This window comes from Caretta caretta, chromosome 1, assembly GCF_965140235.1.
Source record: "Caretta caretta isolate rCarCar2 chromosome 1, rCarCar1.hap1, whole genome shotgun sequence".
Taxonomy (NCBI): domain Eukaryota; kingdom Metazoa; phylum Chordata; order Testudines; family Cheloniidae; genus Caretta; species Caretta caretta.
The window spans coordinates 60,874,279-60,895,063 of record NC_134206.1 but is presented as its reverse complement, the minus strand read 5'-3'; the positions used below and the strand labels follow the sequence as shown (position 1 = coordinate 60,895,063).

The window sequence follows — 20,785 nt, the reverse complement described above, 5'->3', positions numbered from 1 at the left end:
AAAATGGCATTACCTGTTTCCGAGTCACTGATAACTTGGAAGAAAATTATCTGGAATGCTTATGAATCACTGTCCTAACCAATAAAGCACAACCTGGAGTATTAGTTGGTGTCTGTTACAGATCACACTAGGGAACAGTATGACCACCTCATGCACCTATCTATAATGTGCAGAAAAAAAAGCTGCCGGATCATGGGGGGCTTCAATTTGAGTGACATATGCTGTCAATACTAAAACATCCTTGAATTTCTAAAAACATTATGGATGACATTTTCCTAACCCAGGAAGTGTTGCAGCCAGCTTGGGGGAATTCTATATTATACCTTGTCCTAATGGATAAGGAGGAACTGAACACAGAACTAAAAATTAATGATAGCTTAGGTACAAGTGATCATGATTTGATCACATTTATAAAGTTCAAACAGAATAAAGTCCAGGCCCATAATATATATACTTGACGCTTTAATATGACTAGTTTCACAAAGCTGAAAACAATTATGAGCTAAATCAACTGGAAGGAAGAATTTAATAAAAAATGTGAATGATAATTGGGAGTCATTTAAGAACACCTTACTAGATGCCCAAAAAGGCACAATCCCACAACTGATGAAGAAGTCTGTGAGGATTAAAAAAAAACAACCAACCAACCAACCAAACCCCACCTGGTTTAGCGGGAAAGAGAAGGCAGCTAAAAAAAGTAATATATAGATATATATGTTGACAAATTGGAAAGGATTTACAAATGAGCTACAAGAATGATTTAATATCTAGAAAACCTGCCTTGCGTTGACACTGAAAAAACTCAGTCTATTTAGTTTATCCAAGAGAAGGTTAAAAGGTGACTTGGATCACCATCTACAAGTACCTCCAGAGGGAGAAATTTTTATAGTAGAGGACTCTTTAATCTAGCAGACATAGGCAACAAGATCCAATGGGTGGAAGCTGAAGCTAGACAAATTCATGCTAGAAATAAGGAGCAAACTCTTAACAATGAGAAAATTTAACCGTTGGAACAACTTACCTAGGGTTGCGATGGACACTATGCCTTGAAGGCCTTAAATCAAGAGTGAATGTCTTTTTAAAAGATACACTTTAGCTCTAGAAGAAGTTTATGGGCGTGATTCTGGAAATCACTTGGTGAAATTCTATGGCCTGTGTTATGCTGGAGGTTAAATTAGATGCATGTTATGGTCCATTATTAAAATCTATTAATATAAATGAGGCCTGATCACAATTTGGTCCAGTAGTTGCTACAAATTAATAATAATAAGCACTAAAGAATAGCTTCATTCATCCATAGATTCCAAGGCTAGCAGGGACCATTTACCATTATGATCATCTAGGCTGACCTCCTGTGTAACACAGGCCATAGAATTTCCCCAACATAATTCCTAGAGCAGATCTTTTAGTAAAAGCATCCAATCTTGATTTTAAAATAATTGTCAGTGATGGAGAATCCACCATGACCCTTGGCTAATTGTTCCAGTGGTTAATTACCATCACTGTTAAAAATGTACACCTTATTTCCAGTCTGAATTTGTCTAGCTTCATCCTCCAGCCATTGGATTGTGTTATACCTGTCGCTGCTAGATTGAAGAACACATTATTAAGTATTTGTTCCCTGTACAGATACTTATATACTGTAATCAAGTCATCCATTAACCTTCTCTTTGTTGAGCTAAATAGATTGAACCCCTGGAGTCTCTCTCTATAAGGCATGTTTTATAGCACATTTTTCACATAAACATTAGTACAACAATAGCAGAGCCTCGTGGCAGTATCCACTCCCTAATATACAGGGTGTTTAGCTTGACTGCTCACCTTCCCCACCCTGATGTTCTTAAAATGAAATGTCAAAATCAGCTTATAAACCAGGTGCAAATGTAACACCAACACTCTCTGGTGGGTGGGTGGCAGCAGAGATCACACTTGGAACCTAGTACATGAGCTTTCACTACCTGAACACACACAACCCTCTCTGTTAGCCGGTGCTGCAGCAGACTCTTCAATTTCTAGTTGACTTACCCACCACTAGAGAGGGACAGAGTGCCACACTTTCACAAAGAACTAATGGTGGGAAGTCATTTCAACTGTATTTTTCCCCATGCCATGCAAGTGCAGAGTATGAACGCCGTACAGATCGAACATCCTAGACTTTAGGGATGTGTCTACCTCTGTTTGTACAACATCTGCCATAATGGGGCTATCATCCTGATCCAAGCATCTGGACAGTACCACTATTAATACAATTTATATTGCAGTAGTTTCTAGGGGGCCCCATAAAGGATCAGGACCCGTTGTTCTCTACAAACATGAAAGACAGTCTCTGCCTTATAGAGCTCTGGGTCTAGGAAGCCATGAAATAGAATATCAAATAATAATCCAGTCACAGCCTAGAAAATAAACCACAGAATGTTAAATTGCCATTAAAAATATCACAAGGGATCACCTGTTTAGAATATACAGATGTTTGCATGCAGCTATTCCTCTCCTGCAAAGCTGAACCAAATCAAGCTGTGCCAGGGCATCCAGACACCACAGTTGTATTTAGAAAAGTGATGCTTATCTGCTATTTCCTTTACACAGTTTCACATTCCTTGTAGCTTTTCTATGCTGAAATCTAGTCCGAACTCTTGAATCTTAAGGAAACAAACACATCTGAAGTGGGCTGAAGATTGCAGGCTTATGAGGCCAGGGGTATAGGAAAAGAGAGGGTCATATTCGTTTTAATAAATGTGGAATCGCCTCGCTGGCGTAGCTGCCCCTTGAATTTATTTCTTCCTTAGTTTCATCTTCTGTCTCACCACCAGTGCACTTCAAATCTCCATGGCAATCAGAACTGGCACATTTGCTGGAAGCAGCAGAAGGACCTTGTTTGATCCAGGGCCTTCAGGCAGTGGAGTGAGTGTCAGAGCAGCCTTCCCTCATTAAAACCAAACCAAACCATCTGGTAACTGACAGTCTCGCCCAGATAAAATTGACCACTCAAGTGATCTCGGAGTCCCCCTGGTGAAGCAAGCGACTGAGCATGGCCTACTGTTGGCCTAATATACATTCTGGTCACATCCCCTTGGTTCACTGTTAAAAACAGGTTTCCCTTACTCTGAGCACTTCAATCATAGCTCATAAAAATCAAGCTGTATTCATTCCAGTTCACGCATCCTCCTGATTTGGGCTTGGAGGAAATCATCATTAGCGAATCAGAAACTCTTTCAGGTGACAGTGGGGTAAGTGCTCTGGGCCTGAGAGAATGATGCAAGAAGGAAGGCTGAAAGTGGGTCTTTATGTTCAGGGATGGGGCAAGTGCCTGGCTCTCTCACATGTGCTGATGCTCCTCGATGACCTTTCCGTGACCTTCCTACCTTAGCTTTCATGGGGAGAAACGTGAAGAGAGTCCCTGAGGCCTTGTCAATACTCAGGCATAGCCTTGATTCAGCACTAGCAATGATCCCCTATAGACAACATTATGCCCGGGGTTTACTCTGACTGAGCTAATTGAGATTTACCCCGAGGTGCAACCAGGATAAACCCTGAGTACGTCATCTGAAAAACTCCAGCTTGCTTTTCCTACACATAGGGGTCAGCAGTGATGTAGATAGACAGATTGATGGCCACTGATTGCTGAATCAGACCTATTCCTGACTGTAGATAAGGCCTGATTCTCTTCTCACACCAGTCTTATATTGGCGAACCTCCATTAAGATATTCCTGATTTACACCAGTTGGGGAGAATAATCGGGCCCAGAGTCTCTGGCAATAAGCTCTGTAGTGAGGTGAGCCTGGGTACCACCCCTGGGAACCTTGCGTTTTGTTTGCGGGTAATGAATGCACTTGGAAGCCTTTCTCAGAGCGAATCCCTAGCAGGCATAAGAGCTGAATGAAACTGCATCAAGATCCAGTGCACACTGCAAGTACACAGAGAAGACTCCCTCCTTCTGGGATTAACCAAGGACAGGGGAGGGAATCTTATTATTTGATGTTTATTATTTGTATTACTGCACATCCCAAGCCAGCAGCAGGAGGAGGAAAATGTAATCCTCTTAAATGAGGTTAAACACAAAGTATCGTACTGAGAACTTCCAGCAAAATTATTTCTAGTTGTAAGCTCCCTATACTTGTCCCAAAAGATAGAGAGCTAATATGTATGCAATGCTAAAGAGACTTTTGTATACAGCAACTTAGGCACTAAAGGAGAATTTTCACACAGCAGCAAGCTTCGAAATAATACTCTGCCAAAAGAATTTTACTCAGCCTGCATTTGCCTTTGTTATATTTAAAGATAGTTGTGCTTTCATACGTGATCTTTCCTGCCAAGCAGTGACTGCTTGATCCCACAGTATTCATAATCCTCTGCTTCCATAGTCTATTGCTATGGAAATGCATATAATGGTGATTGCTATTTGTAAAGCCCTGACAGGTACAGATCTGAACTATTACCTTTACCAACCAAACTTGTAATTTATCCAAAATATGTATATCAAATTAGTTTGACAGAATCTATTTTCCATAAACCGATGTTGATTTTCATTAATTACATTACCCTCTCTAAGGCACTGTCCCTGCTCAGAGGAGCTTACAGACGACAACAGGTGGACAAAGCAAAATGCTCTGAGAGACTCAGAGGAAGGGCCTCAAATGCAGAATTGTGACTTTACTGCAAAACAGGCGGAGAAGCAGGATTTGCTGCGAGGGAGCAAACAGCAAATGGGCCCGCTTCTCCGCTAATGTACACTGTGAATCAAAGTGAATTCCACCAGGCCAGGTTCTGCTCTCAGTTACTCAGGTGTAAATCTGGAGTAACTGAACTGACTCCCATGGAGCTCCTTCGGATTCACTGTAGTAATGACAGCAGGGTTGAGCATAGCCTAGTTATACTGGTGCAAGAGGGAAATCAGGCCCTAATATCTTTGACAATTAACAAAACTGATAAGAATTAATAAATCCATTAATCGTTTGGATACACTTGATTTCTGCTCAGCTTCTTGGTAAATTTCCCCATGTGTCTAATGCTTTCTTTATGAACGAAAGTTGAAGAATAAGGGCTTGTCTACATAAGTATTTAGTTGGCGGCAATCTGCGGTGTGAATTTACCCTGCACTAACCCACCACGCACTAACTGGGCCCTGCTGATGTGCACTAACAGTTTGTTAGAGCATTTTAATCCACTCCCGTTCTAAAGCAGGGGAGATCACGTCATCAGGGTCCACACGAACAGTTAGCTTGTGGCAGGTTAGTGGAGTGCAGATTCACATCTTGGATTGCCACAAACTAAATGCTTGTTTAGACAAGCCCTAAGAGTTCAGTCACAAGGGCAAATCCCACTATGTTATTCTGCTCCTGTTCAAGCCCCATCCTTAATTGGACTTGTTCCCTCTCTCCATTGAGAATAGGATGCAGTGCTAAATTTTTCTGCCAAAAGACAAAATGCCAGAAGGGATGGGAAAGGGGGGGGGGGGGGAAATCAACAGACGTATAGCTGATCCTTTTTGTCTCTTGCTTGAGAGGTCAAGAAGTTCAGGAAGCCAATATAATCCATGGGGACCTCTCTCTGTAACTCAGCACTTTCAGCCTGCTACCCTAATGAACATCCTTGTCATCCATACCCACAGGCAGGGACCCCACACTTCTCATGGGGGTGGCACACTTGGTAGAAGTAACCAGAAAAGCTTTTGTAAAGAAAAAATTTAAAAGTGCTGCATAAATTCTAAACCATTCATGTGTATAGGCCAGTTCTTCCCTCCGTGACACTAATTTTAGACCGGTGTACTCCCATTGAAATCAAGGGAGGTCCAGCAACACAGATGTGGTGTAACGGAATGGAGCGTCAAGCCTTAGTACACAGACTTAAAATTTACAGACACATTTTAAAACAAAACAGCCCCACATAGTTCCTCCATCACATTCCTGCCCAGATCTGCGTTCAGGGTCTGCGCTTTCCCTACCGCAGCTGATGTTATGGCAACCCGCAAAAATAGCTCCATTCGGCCCTGTTCTAGGTGTTTGTACAATAATCAACTGTTGCAAACAACACAATTCTTACCCAGGGTCCAATTCTGACGTCCTTACTGACGCTGAGTAGCACTTACTCAGATAAGTGCCAATAGCTCTATTGGAGTCAATAGCAGTACTCATGGTTGTGCACCTCAGTGTAAACTAAAAGGTGGCAGAACTGGGCTAGACTGTAAAGTTACAATCTGCTCTGTGTAAGGGGGCAGCATTGTGCTCTTGTCTGCTCTTAGGATGGCAGAGCTAACTATGACTCCCAGCCAAAATACCGTCTCTGCTCTCCCCCATGCTGTGGGTTGGGGGAATAAACTCCTTCATTCCCTTTAGTGCAGCAGTTTACTCCTGTCTAGGCACCCAGCCAGCTACTCTGCCATTGCCTTGCTTAGCAGCCCATCTAGCCCATAGTGTCTAGATCCCTTCTGGACCAGATTGTCATAGCATTACTCATACTGAGTGGCACCTGGCTTCATGATCATTCCTACCGAAGTGAATGACACACACCACACATGGAATCAGGTGCATTCAACATGAGTAAAGGTATCAGAATCTGGCCTCTGTACAAAAATGAGACCAGTATTACTCACAGAAGAGCTTAACTCAGTGGAAGTTTCTATCACTGGGCCTGATTCTCCATCACTTGGCACCTTGTGCAGTCATTTACACCTGTGCAAAGTACATGTAAAATGCTAGTAAATGAGAATAGTTACTTCTCTGCTTTCAAGTTGCAGAGGTGTAAATGGCTATACCAGGTTCAGAGGAGGGAAAAATAAGGCCATAAGTCTCTGTCTTTGGTGTTTTTAACTCACCTATCATATTGGTATTTAAATGGCAAGTTGCACCAGTGCATCCCAGGGCAGGCTGGGCACATATTCTATTAACAGTTGAGGATCTTGCGTTTCTGAAATACTCTCTAAAAAGCTTCATCGTTCAACAGGAAAGCAGTTATATGACATAATAAAAAAGAATGGGTCGGTCCATAAATTGCAGTTATCGGGGAGTATTTATGGATTCTTGTCATAAAAGAACAGAGATAAAGTGTTGCTAGATAGTCCAAATGCAAAGAATTCCCAGAACATAACATTTCCAGTTATACTGGCTCCTTCGTGCTTTGAAAGTAGAAATGATTGTTCTGATGATACCACAGAAGAATTATTATATTTAGCTTTAAGTAATATTTCTAGTTTGAGTCAGAAACAGGAGTAGAGTTTTGATTTCCAACACTGCACTAGGTTTCAGGCAGAAATATTTTTGACTTCAGTGGAGGAGTTACTCCTTATTAACCCATGTGAGAAGAATCAAGTCCATGTAACAGTGCATGAGGCCCTTTCCTTTACAGAGGGAAAGTATTTTAAGAGGGCCCAGTTCTGCAACCTTTACACATGGCAAATAATACTTACATTAGTCCTTGGGTCTATATAGACCCTAAACACAGGGCTAAAAGTAAGTTTCACCATGTACCTTATAAAATGCTGGGACAGAAGTTAGGCACTAAGCTAAAATATACCAGGGATAAGGACCAAATTTAAGACACCGGTTGCCAGTCTCATTTATACTGGACAAATTGGCAGTAACACCAAAGACGTAAATATAGTTACTCCAGATTTACACTAGAATAAATGAGTCACTTGATTATTCATATAGTCCCCAAAATAAGCATCTAGAATTCTAGGGTAGATCTCAGGGGCGGGGGGGACGGGGACACTTCCAGAAATCGCTATTATAACTAGCAGTTTAGCAACAGAAATTTATCAGAGTTTGACTTGCAAACGTGTAGGTTGTGGGTGAGGTGCTAAGATTCTATACAACACACCTCTCATCTCTTTCCACTAAGTTTATTAGCTTTCCCATATAGTGGTACTAGAACAATGTGTATAGTGGGGGTGCTGAGAGCCATTTAGATAAACTGAAACCCCTGTATAAAATGGAAACCACTTCAAGCCAGAGGACGTGGCAGCACCCCCAGAACTCCAGCACCCCCAGAACTCCAGTATAGTTCCCATCTATATGCCTGATTCAAAATTGTTTGCCCTTGGAGAAGCCCTCACCTTTTTTAAGGCCTGCTGCCAGTATTTTGGGAAGGTTTTGTGTGCTTTTAATCCACATTGCAGAAGGGAAAATTTGGAAGTCAATACAAACTAGAGAAAGTATAAAATATTAAGCAATATTAAGGCAGCCACAGTGTTTAATATTCACAGCTAGACTCTCCTAAACCTCTTCCAGTAATAAAATCTCAGAGCTGTCTCAACAAAATGTAATTTTTTGCTCTTCTTTCTGAAGAAACATTTGAGTGAATGAGAACCACCCTCTCCCTGAGTCAAATCAGTCCAAGACTTGCCAAACACACAGACCCCTCAACAAAGTCAGCCTACCATGTGCACCTGAGTCCTGCCTGGGGGACCTGGGCCAGCCCCACCTGGGGGGGTGGAGGGCTTGGCCAGCCCACCATGGTGTCCCGTTTTCCCTTTGGGAAATATAGTCACCCTAGCAATAACTCAAAAACGAAACAGACAAAAAACCCCAACACCAAAAAAACAAACAAACAAACAAAAAACCCTTTCTCCCGGCGCAACCACATTTCCCCTCCAACCCTGGAAACTCACGTCCCTTGTTTTGCAACATTTTCTGCCTTTCAGTGACATCAAGAACTAATCAGAGCAGGAGAGAAGCTCCTGCTTGTCAGAAATGAAAAGCACTCGGTCTACAATTCATTTCTCTCTTCTGTCCCACCTCTCCTGACCAGCCAGTCCCGCTCCTGGTCAATTTTTAGCCCGGATGCCATCACCGCGGCTCAGCATTCCCCTCCCCCTGCTCCGACCTTCCTTTCGAATCCTCGCGACTCCAACGTTCGGGAAACATTGTCCTAGCGTTCTCTCAGCCGCCGGGACTCGTCTCGAACCCAGTTTAAATTTGCCCCGCCCTCAGCCGGCCCACAGCCGTTCGTGTGTTATGCTTTCTACTCCCATGGCAAGCCGAGCACCGCTGCCTTGCGCTGGTGGATGCTCCGCCAAGAGAACAGATGCCCTGCATGGGGGATTGCTTGCAACTTACTCCTCTTCTTTCTGGCTGGGGAAATTCCTCAGGCATCCTGTGCCAATGGCCTGGCCCAGACTTAAATCTCATTCCTTAATATAACTGGAACATTACCTGGACTGAAATAGGCATAGACTGGAGAGGGATGGGGGCTTGGGAGATGCTGTGTTCCTGGAAGCTAAAGTCTTTTGGTCAGGAACAGTCTAGTGACACCTTTCTTCAGAGCCAAGATGTTAGTGCCTATGTCCTGGTCCATTTCCAACTAAGTACGGCTTTCTGCCCCCGGATTTTCCCCGGAACAAGGTATCCCTCTTCCCTTCCTGTCCCAAATTGTTGTGCAGCACAGTGGCGCCCCCAGCCATACACGTCACTCACGGTCCATACCCCTGGCAGGGGCGCCAACTCATCAGGGTTGGCCACTCCCAACGGCAGTGGTACGGAGGAGCAAGTTTTGCCTTGTTCCCCCTTCATCGTGACGGAGGGGAACAACTCTGCAACCCCCATGCACCAGGCCATAGTGCCACTCACTCAGTTTTGGCCCCACCACCAGTTGTCACAATAGTGGGACAGCAGGGCCAAATCTGGGTGGGTGGTGTGGTGGACAATGCCGCTCCTCCTTGCTGCTGCTGTGGGGCTGGTTCCTGCACTAGGGCTTCCCCCTGGGCCAGCCTAACCTTGCCCGGCTGACAGCAGCCCGTACCCCCTTTGTTGTGCCCACACTGCCGGACTCACTCCGTAACAGCCTGATAGACCTGCTGCAAGTATGGGGAGCTGCAGTGCATGTCTGCACTGGAGAGCCTGCCGGGAGAGAGGCAGCAGACAGTACCATGTGAAAAATTTCTGGGGTCATCCTGGTGCCTTGTTGTTCTGCGCTGTTAACCAATAGCTCTGTTTCCACACAAAAGAGTGCTACAATTCAGTGGCGAGTGATACATTTCCATATATCCTTGATATGCCACATTCCTCCTGCAGATCTGATTATTGACCTAGGTTTTTATATGGTTGTCCATTAGCCTGGCATCTGAGCAGCTGAGTTTACAGTGCCTCTGTGTTTGGAAAGTTTTGGAAATAGGCAAAGGCTGGTTCTGTGCATCACTCAGATGTTTCTTCATAAAGAAGAGGGAAACTCTGTAGTTGGCAGCTGGTATCAAGCAGAGTGTCCCAGGGATTGGTCCTGGGGCCGGTTTTGTTCAACATCGTCATTAATGATCTAGATGATGGGATGGATTGCACCTTCAGCAAGTTTGTGGATGACTCTAAGCTAGAGGGAGAGGTAGATATGCTGGAGGGTAGGGATAGGGTCCAGAGTGACCTAGACAAATTGGAGGATTGGGCCAAAAGAAATCTGATGAGTTTCAACAAAGACAAGGGCAGAGTCCTGTACTTAGGAAGGAAGAATCCCATGCACTGCTACAGGCTGGGGACCGACTGGCTAAGCAGCAGTTCTGCAGAAAAGGACCTGGGGATTACAATGGATGAGAAACTGGATATGAGTCAGCAGTGTGCCCTTGTTGCCAAGAAGGCTAATGGCATATTGGGCTGCATTCGGAGGAGCACTGCCAGCAGATAGAGGGAATTGATTATTCCCCTCTTTTCGGCACTGGTGAGGCCACATCTGGAGTATTGCGTCCAGTTTTGGGCCCCCCACTTACAGAAGGGATGTGGATGATTGGAGAGAGTCCAGCGGAAGACAGCGAAATGATTAGGGGACTGGGGCACATGACTTATGAGGAGAGGCTGAGGGAACTGGGCTTATTTAGTCTGCAGAAAAGAAGAGAGGGGGGGATTTGATCCCAGCCTACAACTTCCTGAAGGGTGGGGTTGCAAAGAGGATGGAGCTACGCGGTTCTCAGTGGTGGCAGATGACAGAACAAGGAGCAATGGTCTCAGGTTGCAGTGGGGAAGGTCTAGGTTGGATATTAGGAAAAACTATTTCACTATGAGGGTAGTAGAGCACTGGAATGCGTTACCTAGGGAGGTGGTGGAATCTCCATCATTAGAGGTTTTTAAGGCCCGGCTTGACAAATCCCTGGCTGGGATGATTTAGCTGGCATTGGTCCTACTCTGAGCAGGGGTTTGGAGTGGATGACCTCCTGAGGTCTCTTCCCAGCCTAATCTTCTATGAGTCTATGATTCTAATAACCGCATTTAAAGAGACAGCTTTTTTAGAGTCTAGTGCTGATGTGTACAGGTGTGACCAAGAACTCTGTTGCACTTTCTTGGAGTCTTTTGCTTCATAGATCTCACTGGCAGCTATGGCTTTGTCTTTTATAGATAGTTTCATTGGTCCTGAGCCCTATATGTTATTTAGAAGGGTATTTTTCATCTTTGCTATTATTCTTATGGGGTGGCCCAATAGAGTGACCTTAAGTAATTCACGAGGAAGAATTTTTCTTATGTTCTGTTATTCTGGGTGTTGAAATGAGAAAAATGACAATAACTGAAACAAAACTAAATATGATAAGGTCAATGGCCACAATGCCATGTTGCCAGCAAAGCCCTGTGCTCTATATGCCCTTCAACTTGCCAGCACATCCTTGCTTTTCTCTTTGTGAAATGGCAATAGAAATTGAACAAAATGTCAGTGGATTTGACCTTTGCAATCACTCTGAAGGAGTTAAAATTGATAAGAGGAAAGTTGGAGACACTGGAGTAGCTTGCATCCCTTTACCTACTCCAGCAACCGGGACTGCTTCCCCCATGCCAATTTAAGATTTTAATCTGACATCATGGAGGACTTGTTAAAGTCAAACTCCTAGACCATCAAGTTATGTATAGAAAAATGGTTAGAAAAGATTATGATACACTTTTAACAAGGATGAGAGGGCTTGGAATTTCAGTTCAAGATGAATGGTTTTGGGGAGAGAAGAATTTAGGGCTTCCTGAAGTAAGATTTTTTTTTTAATATGTATAATTGACTTCAATTTCCCTTTAGAAAAAGGTCAGTTCTTGTCTTCCAATGATGACTGAGAGGAGGAAACCTTAAGACTATTCAGTAAGCAGGCAAAGAGATCAAGAGATCTCAGCTTCTTCTATTTGATCTAAAACAGAGTTTACTGCACCTATACCCTAATCCCTTTTATATTTAGATAGAGGTCCTGGAGCATATGTAAGGACAGTTTTTGAGATAATGGAGGGAAACCCCTGGAGCCAAAGTCATTATTTTTGCACAAAGTGTTTAATGCTAAACATAAATATTGAGAGAATTGAATTCCCAGTCTGTTGTAGACTTTACACTTACACTCCAGATCTTGCTTCACATCCAATTATTAAGAGCACGATCGTAAGTGAATAGAAAACTGATAGGAAAACTTTAAAGCAAAGACAATTAGAAGGCATTATTTTACAGTTAAAAGGGAAAAAAGCATTTTTTGATACAAAACAAAGAAAAATGGGGCACATTAGCATCTCACCACAGACAGCACACTCCAGTGGGTCTGTAAGGGGGGAAACACAACTAAGGGAAATGACTTTCTGCAGTGATGATCCAAGAGTGGATTGAAGTGTGAGTTCCTGTGGTGCACATTCATCAGTCTCTCTATTGTAATTCTCATGATTTACACCCCCACAGTCATGATTACATGGGGAAAAAATGATCTACAGCCTGGATGACTCCAAAAAGCTACATTCTTTGTCCAAATCCAATCAAGTTCCATGGCGGGCAGGACTTTTGGTTTAGCATTAATTTAATATATGAGGCCCTGAAAATAACACTCGTGGCTTTTGCAACCTCAGAGGTGAAAATAATGTTGCTTAAGTACTGAACAGCAGATTACCTCTGAAATCTTGTCATTGCTCATTCACGAGGGAGTTTAGCTTGAGTGAAGAATTGGACTCTACATCAGGATGGAATTTATTGCAAAATGTAGTCAATATAATTTCTTGGGCAAAATTCACTTTTCATGAACACAGGGGCAAGTCTAGGGTAGCTGCACTGGAGCTGTTTATGGATTTACTCTGGATTTACACTGTTGCATAATGGACAGCAGAATTTTGCCTCTCATCATTAGACTGCACCTGTGTGAAATCCTCATGGCATTTCTTTGAAATGCATAGTAACAGCTATAGTAGAGGTTGCGAAAATGTTTCCATTCTGTGTGTGAAATCCTGGCCCCATTGAAGTCAATAGGAGTTTTGTCATTGACTTCAATAGGGCCAGGATTTTACCCTAAGACCTTATCTCCAGTTGCTCATAACTTTCTGAAACTTTGAGCTACCGAGCTGCATTTTTTGCTGGTAACAGAGTATTCAAATTGCAAGTGAAACAAAGGAAAACTGCAAAGCATGTACACACTTAGCTGGTTTGGATTCACCTATGTGTGGGTACAACTGGTTGCAAAAAGGTTAAAACAAAAAAATCCTCAAAAAAATTCTCCAGAATTTCTTTCTATATTTCACTGAAATGTCAACCCCTCCCCCTGCCCCCACCCCCAATCTGGCCATCTCTAATGAACAGTAACAATTTGTGATTCAACCATTCAGAAGAACCAAACAGCTCATGGATGTATGGAAGGAAGAAATCAGGGGGTGCATATTACTTAGCTACCACAGACTCAGAACATGAATTTGAATCAAAAACTTAAGCTGGCTTCATTCAAAGAGTCAAATGAGCTAGAGTATTTTTATGAGCACACTACATATACAGATTAAAGCAATGTTCTTTTCTGATAACAACTATGTAACAACTAACCACTCATATTACACAGCTGATAGTTCTTTCCTATATTCTTGAGTGGGTTTCCTTTTACTCTTTCTAGTCTGAACAGAAAACTCTGGTGATGATTGTGAAGGACAGATACAGAATTACTGGGCTTATATTAGTAAAGAGTGTGAGAACTGACAGGCCTGCAATTTGCGCAGGGAAAAAAACGATGAGGTATCTCAAAAACTCACTACTTTGACAGAACAAATGGGATCTGTTGGAATGCATGTAATTTTTGTCCCATTACAACTGCTCTGGGAGCCTGTTTGCAGTGAGATTCAGAAGACATTTGTGTACATAGCGTCCTTCATACAAACATCCTGGGCATTTTATAATTCAAAGTTCTACAGAATTCTTACCAGAAGTAAACATTCCACAACACGTCAAAGCCTGAGATCTCACTATGTGAGTACAGACAACGCTACGTCATCTACGGCATTGTCTAGACAGATGAGATTTTTAGGGACATCTCCCACCATTACAGTAATAGGGGCACTGCTTAAACTGACTGCTAATTTTTTAGTCTTCAGGTCATGTAATCCTGCTCAAAGAACAGATTGGAGGTTTCCTTACAAATTTCAGTGTAGACAAGGCCATCACATCTCTTTCAAATGAATCTGTGGAACTCACATAATGGATGTGAGGGGCAGGGTACTCCACCAGTTTCTCTTTCTCAATCAGCTTCTGTCCTTATTTGGTCCCATCCAAATTATAGTTGCATTTAAAAATTGCGTTGCCAGCTTAGCTACTTTGCCACTAGATTTAGCGACTTGTTGGTTTTCCTAGTGAGAAAGTAAGTGCCAAAGTGACCAGTGACAAATTTAGCAACTTTCACTGCCAATTACAGTGACATTCAGAGAAAGAAATCACTAATATGCGCAGTCACAAAATCATACACAAGCAGCTCAGTAGTGTTAATAAAATGCATTCCATGCTTTCCTTACTACTTTCTTTTGCACACCAAGTCAATGTCTCAATTGAGCATGTCTTGGGAAGGAATCACATTCCAGGGCTTCTTGGGCTGAGATCACTATAATCTGACTGCAGGAGAGGAAAAGAAGTTCGTGGAGGTTAATTAAACACTTTGCTAAAGCCAGGTGCTCTTTGAAGAGAGCAGCACATTAGCCAGGGCTTCTTTTTAGCCAAATGTGTTCTTTCTCGCTGCTCCGTAGTAGGTAGCGCACCTAGTGATGCAGGGAACATGGCTAATGAAGCAGACAGGGTTGGGTAGGCAGGTAAGCCAGTAAGGAGAGCTGCATCGATGAAAGGTGGGGTGGGATAAGACAGGGCCATATGCCCCAATGGGGCGGCGGGCACCGTGCCCCCAGGGAGGAAGCCCTTACTACAGGATCAAAGGTGGAGCTAGCTTGATATTGGCTCCCTTTTACTCCTTCCCTTGGCTTGGCCTGGGGTTAGCTGCACAGCTGATTTCAGAAATCAAACTCTGGAAGTGGGGAGAAGAGGTCCGGCTAGCAGATTTTTGTTTTTAAATCTATTTTCTTGGCTCCCTGCAGTGTCAAGATCAGTCAGGCGAATGCCCTTTTCACCCAAGCCCTCCCTTTCACTAGCCTGTTGGCTCAAATCCAGGCTGGCAAGAAAGACTCAGCTGAAATTAACCGACCTGGGCTACAGTGTACAGAGTGCCCTTCCCAATGATGAGAGGGCCACTGGTTCACATACAAACCATAAGCCCTCTGCTGAATAGGCTTGGATGGGGGGAGCGCACTTCATCAGGGCCAGGGGAGGTTCTGCCATTGCAGCCAGGCCCCCTTAAGTGGGTGGAAATTGGACTCTCTATTAGACAAACGGCAAAGTCCATACAGCTAAAGTTTGTAAATCCTCCTCCTCCACTTACCCTCTGGATCAAATTGTTGAAATTAAAAGCACAACAAAACAAACAAAAAGCCCCCCTCCTCCCTTTCCGATAACATGGCGTTGTTTTATAAATGAAACACACATGATTAAAGGGGAAATATTCATTAGCCCCAAAGTAGGTCTTTCCTACCAATCGGACGCATTTGGCAGGTCATAGCCCCAGCACCTCTGGGCAATGCTTAATTTGTGCTGGAGCTTGCCGGGACTGAGGACAGCTGAGCCCTGGCACTTCTTTCATCACAAATTAAGCACTGGGCATACCTAAACCTGCAAAATATCCTCATCCCACTGCAGCGCAGGTTGGCTGGGGTTGGTTAATTTCAGCCAAGCCTCTCTTTCTTGCCTGGATTTGAGCCAACAGGTTAGTGAAAGAGAGGGCCCAGAGCCAAAGGGAAGAGGGCATTCACCTGACTGATCTTGGCGCTGCAGGGAACTAAGAAAGTAGATTTCAAAACAAAAATTCACTAGCCGGACCCCTTGCCCCATTTCCAGAGTTTGATTTCTGAAATCAGCTGGGCAGCTAACCCCAGACCAAACCAGGGAAGGAGTAAAGGGGAGGCAAAAATCAAGCTAGCTCCACCTTTGATCCTGTAGTAAGGGCTTCCTCCCTGGGGGCACAATGCCCCCCACCCCATTGGGGCATATGGCCCTGTCTCTTCCCACCCCTCCTTCCGTCCGTGCAGCTCTCCTTGCTGGCTAACCTGCCTCCCCAGCCCTGTCCGCTTCATTAGCCATCTTCCCTGCATCACTGGGTGCGCTACCTAGTACGGAGCAGCGAAAAAGAACACATTTGGCTAAAAAGAAGCCCTGGCTAATGTGCTGCTCTCTCCAAAGAGCACCTGGCTTTAGCAAAGTGTTTAATTAACCTCCACGAACTTCTTTTCCTCTCCTGCAGTCAGATTATAGTGATCTCAGCCCAAGAAGCCCTGGAATGTGATTTCTTCCCAAAACATGCTCAGTTGATACGTAATATTGACCTCGTGTCCAACAGAATGTAGTAAGAAGAGCATGGAAAGAATTTTCTTAATACTGTTGAGCTGCTTGTGAATGATTTTGTGATTAGACCAGCCTGGGAGCACGCGCGTGCATGTGTATATATAATTCTCTGTTGAATTCTCTGGAAATTTTGTTTAGTGACATTTTTGACTCCTTTTGAGTGCTTAAACAGCTACATGTAGTGACTTTTCAAGGTTTGTCTGGTGACTTCCTGCTATGTAGAAGGGCAATATAGTGTTAAATTTAAACTCCAGCCATCGTCTATTGTCACAAGAATAAAACTAAAAATCCTTTTCGTATGGCAGCCCTTGCCTCCCTCCTCCCCCCCAAAATAATTAATAAATGGTAGGCTTGTTGCCAGAGACTCAGAAGAGACAATGAACATAAATAGCAAAAGAGGACTCCTCAAACTTTCAAGCGTTAAATGCAAAGATCACTAGTATGTTCTCTGAATGAGACAAAGATGTATGGAGCTTGATGTAGGGTATACGAAGATACTGGAGTCACCTAACTAAGAGGAACCTTGTAGGTGAAACACCTTAAAGATTTTAAAGATCATTTGGAAACCGGTGGAAGTCTCTCAGAGGAGGTATAATGTAATCTTGACACCTCTAATGAGTAGCCCTGCTGTGGGATTCTGAAGCAGCTGAAAATGATATAAAGAGTTAGTGGGAAGATCAAAGACAAGAAAAGAGCAGTAGTTGAGGCAGAGAATGACAATATTATGAATCAAGGATTCTGGTTCTCCTTGAGATAACAGAGGTCTCAAGTTAGAAATATCCCTGAAAAGGCAATAAAAGGCTTTGACAACCTGATTGATGTGGGCATTACCACAAGATCTGACATACAATATGAGATGCTGCAGGTGCTTCGTTTCTTCCCTGTGAAAACAATTAACACAATGTAGTTTGCCCAGATATACTTGTGCAATGTTGTACTTATGTTTTCCATAAAATAATATGAATAGATGCCTTTATAGTGAAATATAACTCTCTGTACCAGTTATTTTATATATGTATGCTACTATGGGCATTTACATCAAAGCACTTTTTAACAAACTTCATGGCTAGGCAGGATTTCAGTTCAACCACAGGTGGCACATCTGCCTTTAATATTTGGAAAGTTCCTTAGTGATACTATTGTTTTAAAGAAAAGGTTGTGTCCCTTACTATTTACTGATATTACATATGCTGAAAATGAAACAAGCTTTGGTTTAGATTACTGTTAAGTGGTCTTAGCTACAGTATTATGTATTTTCCTTTAAACAGATTGGATTCAAGTTTTGAGTTGAAAGGACACGATTTCGCTTGCCATTAATGTTTACTTGTATTTTCCAATTGGAAGCAGTTTCCTTTTCAATCACTGTACCTACCAAGAGATCTGCATCATGGCCCTGGTGATCAACCAGAACACGAATGCTCTTGGCTTCAACTGTGCATCATAAATGGCACATCTGGCCAAATGCCGAGCAATTTCTTGGCTCACCTTCTCAAGCACATTTATTGCACAGGAAATGCTGCCTGTCAGAAACTATTTTGTTTTCTTTCATTTCCTCTTCTTCTTCTTTGCAGTAGCACCTACAGGCCCCCCCCATTGGGGATCAGGGTCCCGTTTTGCTAGGTGTTGTACTCATGAGTAAAACAGGAGCAGGTACAAGAGAGGACAAGCTGCAAGAGAAAATGGAGATGGGGTCAGGTAGCTTAAAAGCGAGTCTATTTGCACAATTTAATAGTCTCAGTCATAGAAGTCACAGGTGGCCATCAGCCTCGCCAATTTCTAATTTTCTCTTTTAGAAACAGTGCCACATGAAATAGATGCTCATTTGGTATTGGGTCACTTAGGGCCTGATTCAGCACTCACTGAAGTCAATGGAAATAGCCCAGCTGATTTCAATGGGCTTTGACTCTAGCCCTTAAAGATCAAAACTGCACTAGGTTCACCGGCTCCACTAGTGCCTATGGCTCATGTTAAATTAAACCAGCTTCGTACAGTGCTTTGCGCTTTGCACTTGATACAGTGATTTCCTATTCCATCTATCTGCCTATTATTTTATTAAGGAGTTGTACCCCAAATTCACTTTTGAGTTTTAACTCAGATAGACATAAATTGGTTCTTATTGGCCTGGGTTACACATAAAACCCATGTCTCTCCTGAGTAAGTAATATTTTTTTCTGGTGTTACAACTGATCTATCATCTGTACCAAATCTTCTTTAACTTCCTTCTGCTCCACGTAAAAGCGTTATAGGCTTAAGATACTGCGGGGACTGCCACACAGAAATTTCTCAACCTGCGTTTAAAAATGTCTCTTCAGCCTCTGTGTTTCTGTGATGGTTCCTTGCAAATCAAGAGGATTTAATAAGCACTCAGGAGGAGGCCGGTTTGTCAGGAGAGAAGGCACAGCACATTTATTAATGACAGAAGCACCCATCTCAGTCTGAACATGCTCAGACTTCGAAGACATCTAGTTTGCACTGGCATAATATTAGCATAATCAGTCCCATGCTAACATTACATCCTGTCGTACAAATAACTTTATACTTACTCTTACACACGGTCCAGACTCAGTCTCACTTGGGCAAAACTGGATGAAAATCCCATCTCAGAGCCCTCAGCTGTTTCTTCCCTAGATTCTTGGCTTGAATGGTTACTGAAGTTAGACACATCGGCCTAGGAACGCAGGATTTAATTTCAGACATATTTGTAGTCCCAGCCTCCCAAATGACCAACCCGCTCCAAAATAATTAGCCTGCAGATGACGGAAATGTCAACAAGAAAAAAAAGGAAGAAATCAGACTCAAAAAAGGAGCTCACTGATCTCATGTCATAATATTGCCACAGATCGCACGGGCCCTTGTGAGAAAGGCATGATTTTTAATATTTGTGTAGACAGACTTCCTAAGCAGAGCTGAAGCCGAAAATATTGCTGTTTTTAAATGGGAAGTTTTGTGAGGGATCCATTTAGGAGTTTTATCACGGAAACTTTTTCAGCGTCATTGATGGTAAATGAAGAGTTCGGAAGCTGTGCCATTAAACCTGCAATATTCTCTCCATGGCAATTCACAGCTATCTGGGAATTATGTATACTGTTTGCAATACATTTATATATATATATGTATATATTTTAAAAAAATGCTTGTTGCTTTATTTGCAAATATATATAAAAGAGTCAACAAAAAGGTACCCTGACCTTCCAGGAATATTTGAGAGGAGAGACAGTTGGGGAAGAGAGAAAATGAGTGATGTTTGAGATCTGAAAGGTGTAGTGGTGGGATTTGGAGAAAGGGGAATGAAAGATTGAAGTTTTTGTGAGGAGGGGAAGGTGGACTTTTGGGAGGGTGATAAATGATGTGGAATTTTGGTGGGGTGAGAGTTTTCAAGGCAGGACGAGAAGAAGGAAGAGAATCTGCCTTAAAGATACTTGTGAACAGTTTTCTTTTGTGCAGTTTGTTTGTTTTGGAATGTGCCAGATTTCACCAAATAAGTTCCTCATGGAAAATGCCCCCCAGGCCTCACTACAAGGGCCTGATCCTTTTCCTCGATGAATGCCCCGGAACATCAGCTTGATTTGCTTTCCTTCATGTCTACAAATTATTCAGGGGGGCGGGGGGGCTGATCCTTTGAAGTGCAGAATACCTTCAACTTCTGTTCACTTTAATGGGAGTTGAAGGGGCTCAACACCTTGTCGAATAGGACCCTAATTTGGGGGCTGATCAAAAGACACTCTGAACCACTTTGTACCTGCCAATCAGGCCTTGTCACGATAGTTCTTCCCAGCTACTCTTTACCACTGTTCCAGAACACATCTGCACCCGTCTCCCATACACAGAGCTGGTATGCGGACCCCTGTCAGTCCCTCTTCCTGTTTCCCCTGAGGTTGAGCATGTGGAGTTTGGAAGAGTGAGCTGGATTCCATTCTGGCTCATCAGCAGAACTGTTAACAAAATTCCGATTGCTCACCAATTTCTCTCCTCCGTTACAACTCTCCCCAAATGCTTGTTTGTATTCCCAGAAGCTTGTCATTTAACCAGTCATATTTTTATTCCTGATGAAACAGAGAAAATAAAAATAAGTGGTTTTCAAAAGAAAAAATATGAAAAAAAATTCTTTTACTTGCAAATGGAGCAAATTTCATACATGAGCCACTGAGAGGCAGGATATGTGGAAGTCCATGGTGA

The 20,785-nt window shown here is 43.0% G+C and overlaps 1 protein-coding gene across 1 annotated transcript in view; it reads right to left on the bottom strand.

Annotated features, from left to right (window-relative positions):
- ERICH6B (glutamate rich 6B) overlaps nt 1-8,875 on the bottom strand; it is a 63,079-nt gene extending 54,204 nt beyond the window's left edge. The window contains exon 1 of the mRNA XM_048850639.2: nt 8,734-8,875. The gene's annotated coding sequence lies outside the window, so the exon portion shown is untranslated. The remainder of the gene's footprint in view (nt 1-8,733) is intronic.
- Nucleotides 8,876-20,785: the final 11,910 nt, after the last annotated feature.